The sequence below is a fragment of the Panulirus ornatus genome, chromosome 17, assembly GCF_036320965.1.
Source record: "Panulirus ornatus isolate Po-2019 chromosome 17, ASM3632096v1, whole genome shotgun sequence".
Taxonomy (NCBI): domain Eukaryota; kingdom Metazoa; phylum Arthropoda; class Malacostraca; order Decapoda; family Palinuridae; genus Panulirus; species Panulirus ornatus.
This window is the reverse complement of record NC_092240.1, coordinates 44,232,974-44,247,976: the sequence shown is the minus strand read 5'-3', so window position 1 is coordinate 44,247,976 and position 15,003 is coordinate 44,232,974.

The following is a 15,003-nucleotide window of genomic DNA, read 5'->3' as shown; positions in this document are numbered from 1 at the left end:
GGAGCAGCTGAATGAGTGTGTTAGTGGTTTTGATGCACGAGACCGGGTTATAGTGATGGGTGATTTGAATGCAAAGGTGAGTAATGTGGCACTTGAGGGAATAATTGGTATACATGGGGTGTTCAGTGTTGTAAATGGAAATGGTGACGAGCTTGTAGATTTATGTGCTGAAAAAGGACTGATGATTGGGAATACCTGGTTTAAAAAGCGAGATATACATAAGTATAATTATGCAAGTAGGAGAGATGGCCAGAGAGCATTATTGGATTACGTGTTAATTGACAGGCGCGCGAAAGAGAGACTTTTGGATGTTAATGTGCTGAGAGGTGCAACTGGAGGGATGTCTGATCATTATCTTGTGGAGGCTAAGGTGAAGATTTGTATGGGTTTTCAGAAAAGAAGAGTGAATGTTGGGGTGAAGAGGGTGGTGAGAGTAAGTGAGCTTGGGAAGGAGACCTGTGTGAGGAAGTACCAGGAGAGACTGAGTACAGAATGGAAAAAGGTGAGAACAATGGAAGTAAGGGGAGTGGGGGAGGAATGGGATGTATTTAGGGAATTAGTGATGGATTGCGCAAAAGATGCTTGTGGCATGAGAAGAGTGGGAGGTGGGTTGATTAGAAAGGGTAGTGAGTGGTGGGATGAAGAAGTAAGAGTATTAGTGAAAGAGAAGAGAGAGGCATTTGGACGATTTTTGCAGGGAAAAAATGCAATTGAGTGGGAGATGTATAAAAGAAAGAGACAGGAGGTCAAGAGAAAGGTGCAAGAGGTGAAAAAAAGGGCAAATGAGAGTTGGGGTGAGAGAGTATCATTAAATTTTAGGGAGAATAAAAGATGTTCTGGAAGGAGGTAAATAAAGTGCGTAAGACAAGGGAGCAAATGGGAACTTCAGTGAAGGGCGCAAATGAGGAGGTGATAACAAGTAGTGGTGATGTGAGAAGGAGATGGAGTGAGTATTTAGAAGGTTTGTTGAATGTGTTTGATGATAGAGTGGCAGATATAGGGTGTTTTGGTCGAGGTGGTGTGCAAAGTGAGAGGGTTAGGGAAAATGATTTGGTATACAGAGAAGAGGTAGTGAAAGCTTTGCGGAAGATGAAAGGAGGCAAGGCAGCAGGTTTGGATGGTATTGCAGTGGAATTTATTAAAAAAGGAGGTGACTGTATTGTTGACTGGTTGGTAAGGTTATTTAATGTATGTATGACTCATGGTGAGGTGCCTGAGGATTGGCGGAATGCGTGCATAGTGCCATTGTACAAAGGCAAAGGGGATAAGAGTGAGTGCTCAAATTACAGAGGTATAAGTTTGTTGAGTATTCCTGGTAAATTATATGGGAGGGTATTGATTGAGAGGGTGAAGGCATGTACAGAGCATCAGAATGGGGAAGAGCAGTGTGGTTTCAGAAGTGGTAGAGGATGTGTGGATCAGGTGTTTGCTTTGAAGAATGTATGTGAGAAATACTTAGAAACGCAAATGGATTTGTATGTAGCATTTATGGATCTGGAGAAGGCATATGATAGAGTTGATAGAGATGCTCTGTGGAAGGTATTAAGAATATATGGTGTGGGAGGAAAGTTGTTAGTAGCAGTGAAAAGTTTTTATCGAGGATGTAAGGCATGTGTACGTGTAGGAAGAGAGGAAAGTGATTGGTTCTCAGTGAATGTAGGTTTGCGGCAGGGGTGTGTGATGTCTCCATGGTTGTTAAATTTGTTTATGGATGGGGATGCTAGGGAGGTAAATGCAAGAGTTTTGGAAAGAGGGGCAAGTATGAAGTCTGTTGGGGATGAGAGAGCTTGGGAAGTGAGTCAGTTGTTGTTCGCTGATGATACAGCGCTGGTGGCTGATTCATGTGAGAAACTGCAGAAGCTGGTGACTGAGTTTGGTAAAGTGTGTGAAAGAAGAAAGTTAAGAGTAAATGTGAATAAGAGCAAGGTTATTAGGTACAGTAGGGTTGAGGGTCAAGTCAATTGGGAGGTGAGTTTGAATGGAGAAAAACTGAAGGAAGTGAAGTGTTTTAGATATCTGGGAGTGGATCTGGCAGCGGATGGAACCATGGAAGCGGAAGTGGATCATAGGGTGGGGGAGGGGGCGAAAATTCTGGGGGCCTTGAAGAATGTGTGGAAGTCGAGAACATTATCTCGGAAAGCAAAAATGGGTATGTTTGAAGGAATAGTGGTTCCAACAATGTTGTATGGTTGCGAGGCGTGGGCTATGGATAGAGTTGTGCGCAGGAGGATGGATGTGCTGGAAATGAGATGTTTGAGGACAATGTGTGGTGTGAGGTGGTTTGATCGAGTGAGTAACGTAAGGGTAAGAGAGATGTGTGGAAATAAAAAGAGCGTGGTTGAGAGAGCAGAAGAGGGTGTTTTGAAGTGGTTTGGGCACATGGAGAGGATGAGTGAGGAAAGATTGACCAAGAGGATATATGTGTCGGAGGTGGAGGGAACAAGGAGAAGAGGGAGACCAAATTGGAGGTGGAAAGATGGAGTGAAAAAGATTTTGTGTGATCGGGGCCTGAACATGCAGGAGGGTGAAAGGAGGGCAAGGAATAGAGTGAATTGGATCGATGTGGTATACCGGGGTTGACGTGCTGTCAGTGGATTGAATCAGGGCATTTGAAGCGTCTGGGGTAAACCATGGATAGCTGTGTAGGTATGTATATTTGCGTGTGTGGACGTGTATGTATATACATGTGTATGGGGGTGGGTTCGGCCATTTCTTTCGTCTGTTTCCTTGCGCTACCTCGCAAACGCGGGAGACAGCGATAAAGAAAAAAAAAAGAAAAAAAAAAAAAAAATATATATATATATATATATATATATATATATATATATATATATATATATATATTTTTCTTTCTTTTTTCAAACTATTCGCCATTTCCCGCATTAGCGAGGTAGCGTTAAGAACAGAGGACTGGGCCTTTGAGGGACTACCCTCACCTGGCCCAATTCTCTGTTCCTTCTTTTGGAAAATTAAAAAAAAAAACGAGAGGGGAGGATTTCCAGCCCCCCACTCCCTCCCCTTTTAGTCGCCTTCTACGACACGCAGGGAATACGTGGGAAGTATTCTTGCTCCCCTATCCTCAGGGATAATATATATATATATATATATATATATAATAGAATAATATATATATATATATATATATAGAATAAAGAAAAATTAATCCTGAAGAAACGTTGAATAAGATTAATCTGAATAACGAAACTGATGACTCAGCTCTACCAATACGACTTTACGCAAATTAGTTCCATTGGATGGGATTGTTTGTCAGCCATACTGCGAGACTCAGTGCTATGTATAACAGACGCAATGAAATACCCACAAAGTGTACTTCCCTATTGGGAAAGTGAAAGGATTCTGGAGGAAAAGAGTTGATATTTCATTGCAGGATTTTTCAAAGCATTTTGTAGACCTTGAAGAAATAGGAGTTATAGGATGAAAATAAAACAGAAGTATAAAGGAAAATATTAGTAATGTGTTCGATCATAGTAAAGAATATATCTGAAGCACTAGAAAGCGTTCAAAAAAGCAATGTGATAAGTTTGAGAAAGTCATACTGTACACTAACTCATATTTCATCGTTCATAGATTTGTCAGTTGGACCTGTTTCTTAGTCTCCCTCCTCTCCTCTCACTTGCTTCTCTGCATCCCCGTCTGTGTCATGTACTTTATCATCTCTTCTCCTGTCTTCTCCTGTTCGTAGTCTCTTATTCCCTTTCCTCTAATTCCTCCTTCGCACTATGTCACAAGATTGAGTCATCTGATGTGAACCAAACTTATATACCACAAAGGCCGCATTTAATGCGCAAGGTTGGTCAGGGTTGAAGGTCAAAGCCAAGAAATCTTTTCAAGGGTATCGTCAATGACCTACAAAATATTCATGCGAAGCTTCACTCGAAGATATTCAGTTTTAAACATACAATTTACTGCTACAGCTTCCATTGTAACTGGTGTAAAACCTATGGTTGACACTACAGATTTCAGAACCTTGATCGTGCAAGAATCCATGACTGTTGGCTTGAAATCTGTTCATGGAAGCATAACATTAAGATCATTTATTAGATCCAGGTTGGGAGTAGCTTTGATGAAGACTATTCGATTCTCCACGTCAATCGGTCATCGCGTGGATGGGTTTAGTGGTTCATTCGAAGAGATATTAATTCAAACTGTACATCCTTGTGGTAAATCTGGACACAGGTCCCCAACGTCTCTCATTGTTGAGTGATTATAATGTAGTTCCTGATCTATCTACTTCATACACGAGGCACAGCTGTTCTGAAGACACGTTGACAAAAACACCGAAATGATATCCGGAAGAACAGTTACATGAATCTCGATAGCTTCATTCAGCAAACAGAAAGCTACTTTGTAAAACTTATGTGACTTAGAGTGAACGTTATGCACTTTTCATATGTTTTGATCATGAGAAGCATTGGTACAGTACAATGAAAGAAGAATAATAATTGTTCTTTCTTAACATTCCAATTGTCTTCATGAAGCCATTAAAGGAAGATATACGTAGGTTGGGTGTATGAGCTGAACATCAACTTGATCACGTGAAGGAAGATGCTCATAATTTATCCATGACTGAGACTCACTTGCTGTTAACAGCCTTCATGACCTAGGTAGACCTTAAGCTCAAATAACCAGCTACTAACGAGAATTTTTCTTCCTGACAGAGGCTCAAATCCTGTGTCTGTCTTTGATTTTAAGAGGTTAATTACAGGGATTGTTAGAGATCTCTGATGTCCAGGAGGGTAATTATATCATTTGATGACATTAAGCAAAAACAATGTGAAAATAATTGGTCGTTTAGATATGAAGGCTCCTCTGCTGATAACGATAAACCCTCGCTCTGCAGTTAAACAGATGATGGAATTGCTCGATGGAACAATCGTTTCACGTTGTTTAGCTACGTAAAGAAACGCACAAACACTTCCACATCTTAGTTTGACTCAACAAAATCATTAGGTATGGATGGAATGCTCTAATATGATAATCACAATTTTTAACATAGAGACGGTTTCAGCTCGTTGATACGCAGGTAAATGAAGGAAATCATCTTGTGCCGCTTTCAACCACTCTCAGTGACATATCGTTCCATATGTTAACAAGCCTGTTGAAGAATAAGTACTTCGCCTCATTCTAGGTAAAATGTTTGCCCAAAAGCATGTATCCATTACTGCGACTTAAATCAGACGAATCAAGTCTTTTTATATCACCATTTTATTATACTTTGTCGCTGTCTTCCGCTTTAGCGAGGTAGCGCAAGGAAAGAATGGCATAACCCACCCACATACACATGTATATACATGCACGCCCACACACGCACATACCTATACATTTCAACGTGTACATACATGTACATACATAGACATATACATATATCCACATGTACATATTCATTCTTGCTGCCTTCACCCATTCTCGTAGTAACTTAATAGAGCAAAATCATCAAAGCCTTTGATCATTTTGAATACCTTTATGAGATCATCTCAACTTACTCTTCTCTACGCTAACTAGATATAAGTAGTATGATCTACTCTTACAGGATTTGTTCCTCTAGTCTTTGTAGCTTGACGCTGTAGTGTCTCCATTCTGACTATGTAATTTGTTCAGGTAGGTTGACCAAACCCGAAAACATTATTCAAGAAGTGGACGAACCAATGAATTGTAAAGAGTACTGATGATTTCCCTAGACTTAAATTCGAAAGCTCTACCGATGAATCCAAGAATATTGTCTGCTCTTTTCACTGATGACTTGTTTTTAGGTCTCCTGTCTTTTTCCTCATTCACCTTTTGCAGTTCAGCAGAATTCATATCATAGCTTGCGCTTTCCTTTTCACGACCGATATGTAAAATTTTGCACTTATCGATATCAAAATTAATTCGTCACCTAAGACCTCAGTCCATCAGTTTCTTTACGTCAGTTTGAAGCTGTAGATGTTCAGATTCATTTGTAGATTCATTTCCCAGCTTTGTATCATCAGCTGATTTTGATATCTTGCAGTACAGCCTGTTATCAATGTCATTAATACATAGGAGAACCGGTCTAAAAACTGATCCTTGTGGCACTCCACTAGTTACGTCTAATCTTTCCAAGGCTTGAGCATTAATCACAACTCAATGTTTACTGCCAGTCAAACAACTTCCTATCCACTGAAGTACAACTCCATCAATGCCATGGGACTGAATATTTGCTGAAAGCCTTTGATAGGGAACCTTATCGAAAACTTTTTGAAAATCAGATAGAGTACATCAGCTGCTTTACTTTCGTTATACATATTAATATCATAAAAGAAAGCAAGCAGATGTGTCGTACATGAGCGATTTCGTCAGAAACTATGATGAGAATCGTTTATTAAGAAGTGGTCTTCTAGATGGTTTACAATTCAAGCTCAAGTGATGGTTTCCATAAGTTTTCCAACCAAAAACATTAAGCTAATAAGACGATCATTTTCGAGTAGTGACTTATTACCTTTTCCGAATATCGGTGTCACACTGGCAAACTTCCATTCGTCTGAAACTTTTCTTGTAGCAAGTGACTCTTTCCTTGTCCACAGATAAAGTTTATCAGTGTCTGCCGTTTCACTATTTCATTCCGTTTATTTCTGATATTATGTCTTTGGCTTTTATGTCAATTGGTTGAGGAACATTTTCCCCTCTCATATCAGTGAAACTGGATTCGGAACAAGAGTTGCATCCTGGAGTGTACATACAGATGCAAAAATAGTCATTGGATATTTCTGACATGTCTTTGTTGTCTTGAACCATATCATCGTTTTCCGGAATCAATTGACCTATTGACTGGGTAATGACTCTCTTACATCTAACATATCTCTAACAATCTTTAGGGTTCCTTTTGTGATCATCAGCAATATACACTTCATACAGACGTTTACTTTGCCGTATAACTATCTTACTTTCGCGACGCAAATCTACCAAACTTGATATACCATGCTGGTTATTAGATTCTTTGAGTTCTTGGCATTTTCATAGACCATATTCTCCCAGGTTAGTCTGTCAACAGCAATGCGAAAAATCTTAAAACTTGCGCTTTTAAAATGGGGCATTTTTTCGCGACCACTATGTTGACCAACATTACATGCAGCGTTGAAAGCGACCTCAACAGAAATATGTCATTGATCACTTGTACCAATCTTTTCTCCATCTTCAACATTATTAACGAGATTCTCATTTGTATTTAGAACTAAATCTGATATATTCTTGTCTCGAGAAGGTTTCTCGACTAATTGGACTTGGCCATTATCAAGTACATTTGGTCGAGTTCACGGCCGGAGCTAATCTTTTTCATTTCAGATTTCTACTAACTGATAATAAAATCTTTCGGAACCATAAAATCTTTTAATGAAAACATAATCCTGCCTTGGAAAAACATCTGTAGAACCTTTATAGAAGTAAAGGGCACATATTTGCCAATGCGTAGTAGAAGGTCGATTTCTAAAACAAAGCTAAAGTAAGAGAAAGGTAGGAAAAAAATACCTGCTGTCTAAGAAAGTAGTTCTAAAGAAATTCAAAATATCAATAACCAACATGATGCAGCAGTTATAGGAATTTGCGTAGAGAAAGTTAGAGAGCTATGTGACAAAGTAAACGTCAGTATGAAGTGCATATTGATGAAAACAGAAAAAAAGTCTTACAGTTATGCTAGAAACAAGAGAATAACTACCCAATGAATTGGTCCATTAATGACAGAGAACAGTGACGTGATTCAAGACAACGAAGCCATGACAACAATCTGAAATGCCTATTTTTCATCAGTGTTTACGATCGAAAACACGGTATTATTGATAAGAGAGGAGAACATACAGCGACAAATTAACATAAAACATGAGGACATATTATAATTATCAGCAATAAATGGAATAGAAATAGACAAAACGGCAGGCCCACGTAAGATTCATCCAAGGACAATGAAAGAGGCGAACAATGGGATAGTTACAATAAGTCACTTGTTACGGGAAACGTTCCAGATGAATGGAAGTTTACAAATGTAACATCGATAGCCAATAAAGGCATAGTAAGTCACTACTCGGAAATCATTGGCCAAATAGCTGAGCGTTTGTAGTTGGAAAACTATTGGAATCCATCATTCGAAACAGAATTGGAAACTTAACAAACCACTTAACAAACGATTCTCAGTATAGATTTCGACAAAATCACTCATCTCTGACACATTTGCTTGATTTCTATCATGATATAATCAACACGGATGATGAAAGTCAAGCAGTTAATGTTATCAATCGAGATTTTCGAAATTCTTTCAATAAGGCTCTGCGTGGACGTGTATGTATATACATGTGTATGGGGGTGGGTGGGGCCATTTCTTTCGTCTGTTTCCTTGCGCTACCTCGCAAACGCGGGAGACAGCGAAAAAGAAAAAAAAAAAAAAAAAGAATATGTGTATATATATATATATATATATATATATATATATATATATATATATATATATTTATATATATATATATATATATATATATATATATATATATATATATATATATATATATGGCAGATATAGGGTGTTTGGGTCGAGGTGGTGTGCAAAGTGAGAGGGTTAGGAAAAATGATTTGGTAAACAGAGAAGAGGTAGTAAAAGCTTTGCGGAAGATGAAAGCCGGCAAGGCAGCAGGTTTGGATGGTATTGCAGTGGAATTTATTAAAAAAGGGGGTGACTGTATTGTTGACTGGTTGGTAAGGTTATTTAATGTATGTATGACTCATGGTGAGGTGCCTGAGGATTGGCGGAATGCGTGCATAGTGCCATTGTACAAAGGCAAAGGGGATAAGAGTGAGTGCTCAAATTACAGAGGTATAAGTTTGTTGAGTATTCCTGGTAAATTATATGGGAGGGTATTGATTGAGAGGGTGAAGGCATGTACAGAGCATCAGATTGGGGAAGAGCAGTGTGGTTTCAGAAGTGGTAGAGGATGTGTGGATCAGGTGTTTGCTTTGAAGAATGTATGTGAGAAATACTTAGAAAAGCAAATGGATTTGTATGTAGCATTTATGGATCTGGAGAAGGCATATGATAGAGTTGATAGAGATGCTCTGTGGAAGGTATTAAGAATATATGGTGTGGGAGGCAAGTTGTTAGAAGCAGTGAAAAGTTTTTATCGAGGATGTAAGGCATGTGTACGTGTAGGAAGAGAGGAAAGTGATTGGTTCTCAGTGAATGTAGGTTTGCGGCAGGGGTGTGTGATGTCTCCATGGTTGTTTAATTTGTTTATGGATGGGGTTGTTAGGGAGGTAAATGCAAGTCTTGGAAAGAGGGGCAAGTATGAAGTCTGTTGGGGATGAGAGAGCTTGGGAAGTGAGTCAGTTGTTGTTCGCTGATGATACAGCGCTGGTGGCGGATTCATGTGAGAAACTGCAGAAGCTGGTGACGGAGTTTGGTAAAGTGTGTGGAAGAAGAAAGTTAAGAGTAAATGTGAATAAGAGCAAGGTTATTAGGTACAGTAGGGTTGAGGGTCAAGTCAATTGGGAGGTGAGTTTGAATGGTGAAAAACTGGAGGAAGTGAAGTGTTTTAGATATCTGGGAGTGGATCTGTCAGCGGATGGAACCATGGAAGCGGAAGTGGATCATAGGGTGGGGGAGGGGGCGAAAATTTTGGGAGCCTTGAAAAATGTGTGGAAGTCGAGAACATTATCCCGGAAAGCAAAAATGGGTATGTTTGAAGGAATAGTAGTTCCAACAATGTTGTATGGTTGCGAGGCGTGGGCTATGGATAGAGTTGTACGCAGGAGGATGGATGTGCTGGAAATGAGATGTTTGAGGACAATTTGTGGTGTGAGGTGGTTTGATCGAGTAAGTAACCTAAGGGTAAGAGAGATGTGTGGAAATAAAAAGAGCGTGCTTGAGAGAGCAGAAGAGGGTGTTTTGAAATGGTTTGGGCACATGGAGAGAATGAGTGAGGAAAGATTGACCAAGAGGATATATGTGTCGGAGGTGGAGGGAACGAGGAGAAGAGGGAGACCAAATTGGAGGTGGAAAGATGGAGTGAAAAGGATTTTGTGTGATCGGGGCCTGAACATGCAGGAGGGTGAAAGGAGGGCAAGGAATAGAGTGAATTGGAGCGATGTGGTATACAGGGGTTGACGTGCTGTCAGTGGATTGAATCAAGGCATGTGAAGCGTCCGGGGTAAACCATGGAAAGCTGTGTAGGTATGTATATTTGCGTGTGTGGACATGTGTATGTACATGTGTATGGGGGGGTTGGGCAATTTCTTTCGTCTGTTTCCTTGCGCTACCTCGCAAACGCGGGAGACAGCGACAAAGTATAAAAAAAAAAAAAAAAAAAAATATATATATATATATATATATATATATATATATATATATATATATATATATATATATATATATATATATATATATATATATATACATATATATATATATATATATATATATATATATATATATATATATATATATATATATATATATATATATATATATATATATATATATATATATATATATATATATATATAGGGGTGAAAGAATACTTCCCACGCATTCCTCGCGTGTCGTAGAAGGCGACTAGAGGGGACGGGAGCGGGAGGCCAGAAACCCTCCCCTCCTTGTATTTTTTAACTTTCTAAAATGGGAAACAGAAGAAGGAGTCACGCGGGGAGTGCTCATCCTCCTCGAAGGCTCAGACTGGGGTGTCTAAATGTGTGTGGATGTAACCAAGATGTGAAAAAAGGAGAGATAGGTAGTATGTTTGAGGAAAGGAACCTGGATGTTTTGGCTCTGAGTGAAACGAAGCTCAAGGGTAAAGGGGAAGAGTGGTTTGGGAATGTCTGGGGAGTAAAGTCAGGGGTTAGTGAGAGGACAAGAGCAAGAGAAGGAGTAGCACTACTCCTGAAACAGGAGTTGTGGGAGTATGTGATATAATGTAAGAAAGCAAATTCTCGATTAATATGGGTAAAACTGAAAGTTGATGGAGGGAGATGGGTGATTATTGGTGCATATGCACCTGGGCATGAGAAGAAAGATCATGAGAGGCAAGTATTTTGGGAGCAGCTGAATGAGAGTGTTAGTGGTTTTGATGCACGAGACAGGGTTATAGTGATGGGTGATTTGAATGCAAAGGTGAGTAATGTGGGAGTTGAGGGAATAATTGGTATACATGGAGTGTTCATTGTTGTAAATGGAAATGGTGAAGAGCTTGTAGATTTATGTGCTGAAAAAGGACTGGTGATTGGGAATACCTGGTTTAAAAAGCGAGATATACATAAGTATACGTATGTAAGTAGGAGAGATAGCCAGAGAGCGTTATTGGATTACGTGTTAATTGAGAGGCGCGCGAAAGAGAGACTTTTGGATGTTAATGCGCTGAGAGGTGCAACTTGAGGGATGCCTGATCATTATCTTGTGGAGGCTAAGGTGAAGATTTGTATGGGTTTTCAGAAAAGAAGAGTGAATGTTGGGGTGAAGAGAGTGGTGAGAGTAAGTGAGCTTGGGAAGGAGACTTGTGTGAGGAAGTACCAGGAGAGACTGAGTACAGAATGGAAAAAGGTGAGAACAATGGAAGTAAGGGGAGTGGGGGAGGAATGGGATGTATTTAGGGAATCAGTGATGGATTGCGCAAAAGATGCTTGTGGCATGAGAAGAGTGGGAGGTGGGTTGATTAGAAAGGGTAGTGAGTGGTGGGATGAAGAAGTAAGATTATTAGTGAAAGAGAAGAGAGAGGCATTTGGACGATTTTTGCAGGGAAAAAATGCAATTGAGTGGGAGATGTATAAAAGAAAGACACAGGAGGTCAAGAGAAAGGTGCAGGAGGTGAAAAAGAGGGCAAATGAGAGTTGGGGTGAGAGAGTATCATTAAATTTTAGGGAGAATAAAAAGGTGTTCTGGAAGGAGGTAAATAAAGTGCGTAAGACAAGGGAGCAAATGGGAACTTCAGTGAAAGGCGCAAATGGGGAGGTGATAACAAGTAGTGGTGATGTGAGAAGGAGATGGAGTGAGTGTTTTGAAGGTTTGTTGAATGTGTTTGATCATAGAGTGGCAGATATAGGATGTTTTCGTCGAGGTAGCGTGCAAAGTGATAGGGTTAGGGAAAATGATTTGGTAAACAGAGAAGAGATACTAAAAGCTCTACGGAAGATGAAAGCCGGCAAGGCAGCAGGTTTGGATGGTATTGCAGTGGAATTTATTAAAAAAGGGATGACTGTATTATTGACTGGTTGGTAAGGTTATTTAATGTATGTATGACTCATGGTGAGGTGCCTGAGGATTGGCGGAATGCGTGTATAGTGCCATTGTACAAAGGCAAAGGGGATAAGAGTGAGTGCTCAAATTACAGAAGTATAAGTTTGTTGAGTATTCCTGGTAAATTATATGGGAGGGTATAGATTGAGAGGGTGAAGGCATGTACAGAGCATCATATTGGGGAAGAGCAGTGTGGTTTCAGAAGTGGTAGAGGATGTGTGGATCAGGTGTTTGCTTTGAAGAATGTATGTAAGAAATACTTAGAAAAGCAAATGGATTTGTATGTAGCATTTATGGATCTGGAGAAGGCATATGATATAGTTGATAGAGATGCTCTGTGGAAGGTATTAAAAATATATGGTGTGGGAGGCAAGTTTTTAGAAGCAGTGAAAAGTTTTTATCGAGGATGTAAGGCATGTGTACGTGTAGGAAGAGATGAAAGTGATTGGTTCTCAATGAATGTAGGTTTGCGGCAGGGGTGTGAGATGTGTCCATGGTTGTTTAATTTGTTTATGGATGGGGTTGTTAGGGAGGTGAATGCAAGAGTTTTGGAAAGAGGGGCAAGTATGAAGTCTGTTGTGGATTAGAGAGCTTGGGAAGTGAGTCAGTTGTTGTTCTCTGATGATACAGCGCTGGTGGCTGATTCATGTGAGAAACTGCAGAAACTGGTGACTGAGTTTGGTAAAGTGTGTGAAAGAAGAAAGTTAAGAGTAAATGTGAATAAGAGGAAGGTTATAAGGTACAGTAGGGTTAAGGGTCAAGTCAATTGGGAGGTAAGTTTGAATGGAGAATAACTGGAGGAAGTAAAGTGTTTTAGATATCTGGGAGTGGATCTGGCAGCGGATGGAACCATGGAAGCGGAAGTGGATCATAGGGTGTGGGAGGGGCGAAAATCTTGGGAGCCTTGAAGAATGTGTGGAAGTCGAGAACATTATCTCGGAAAGCAAAAATGGGTATGTTTGAAGGAATAGTGGTTCCAACAATGTTGTATGGTTGCGAGGCGTGGGCTATGGATAGAGTGGTGCGCAGGAGGATGGATGTGCTGGAAATGAGATGTTTGAGGACAATGTGTGGTGTGAGGTGGTTTGATCGAGTAAGTAACGTAAGGGTAAGAGAGATGTGTGGAAATAAAAAGAGCGTGGTTGAGAGAGCAGAAGAGGGTGTTTTGAAATGGTTTGGTCACATGGAGAGAATGAGTGAGGAAAGATTGACTAAGAGGATATATGTGTCGGAGGTGGAGGGAACGTGGAGAAGTGGGAGACCAAATTGGAGGTGGAAAGATGGAGTGAAAAAGATTTTGTGTGATCGGGGCCTGAACATGCAGGAGGGTGAAAGGAGGGCAAGGAATAGAGTGAATTGGATCTATGTGGTATACCGGGGTTGACGTGCTGTCAGTGGATTGAATCAGGGCATGTGAAGCGTCTGGGGTAAACGATGGAAAGCTGTGTAGGTATGTATATTTGCGTGTGTGGACGTATGTATATACATGTGTATGGGTGTGGGTTTGGCCATTTCTTTCGTCTGTTTCCTTGCGCTACCTCGCAAACGCGGGAGGCGGCGACAAAGCAAAAAAAAAATATATATATATATATATATATATATGGAGAGAATGAGTGAGGAAAGATTGACCAAGAGGATATATGTGTCGGAGGTGGAGGGAACGAGGAGAAGAGGGAGACCAAATTGGAGGTGGAAAGATGGAGTGAAAAAGATTTTGTGTGATCGGGGCCTGAACATGCAGGAGGGTGAAAGGCGGGCAAGGAATAGAGTAAATTGGAGCGATGTGGTATACCGTGGTTGACGTGCTGTCAGTGGATTGAATCAAGGCATGTGAAGCGTCTGGGGTAAACCATGGAAAGCTGTGTAGGTGTGTATATTTGCGTGTGTGGACGTATGTATATACATGTGTATGGGGGGGGGTTGGGCCATTTCTTTCGTCTGTTTCCTTGCGCTACCTCGCAAACGCGGGAGACAGCGACAAAGTATAATAAAAAAAATAAAATAATAATATATATATATATATATATATATATATATATATATATATATATATATATATATATATATATATATATATATACATATAATATATAATATATATATATATATATATATATATATATATATATATATATATATATATATATATATATATATATATATATATATATATTGTGTGGAAGAATAGATCTTGTCAAGGTAGGGTCCAAGTTTTAAAGTGTATCTAACTGTCGCAGTAAAGATTTAGAAGCTGTTCTGTAATTCAACTGACTAATGATATGGTCAGGATAAACAGAAATACAAGCCATAAATATCGATTGTAAGGGTCGAAATAATTAAGTAGAAAATATATAGCTAAAATGGTTGAGGAAATGTACAGTTTGATACTCTTTTACCCAAGATCAGTAGCACTCTGGTAATGGACACAGCTTTGTAATGTGTGATCAGCTACACGAGATAAACTTTTGTACGAGTCTTATGTATTGTCCCGGAGGTGAACGTCTTACTTGATATATCTATCTTGGATAGACATCATTTCTAGGATATATAAACACTTGGGACGTGTAACACATGTGCAGATTAGACATAGCGTTGTAATGTACGATATATGACATGAAATAAAGTAAAAGAAAAAAAAGAAACACGTCACTGGACAATTGTCAAGAAATGGATGTAAAGATAATTATGGTAGATACAAGGAATTTCTTGGAGGAAGCATGATAGATGATGATGAAAGAAAAGGGACTCATATTGAAATT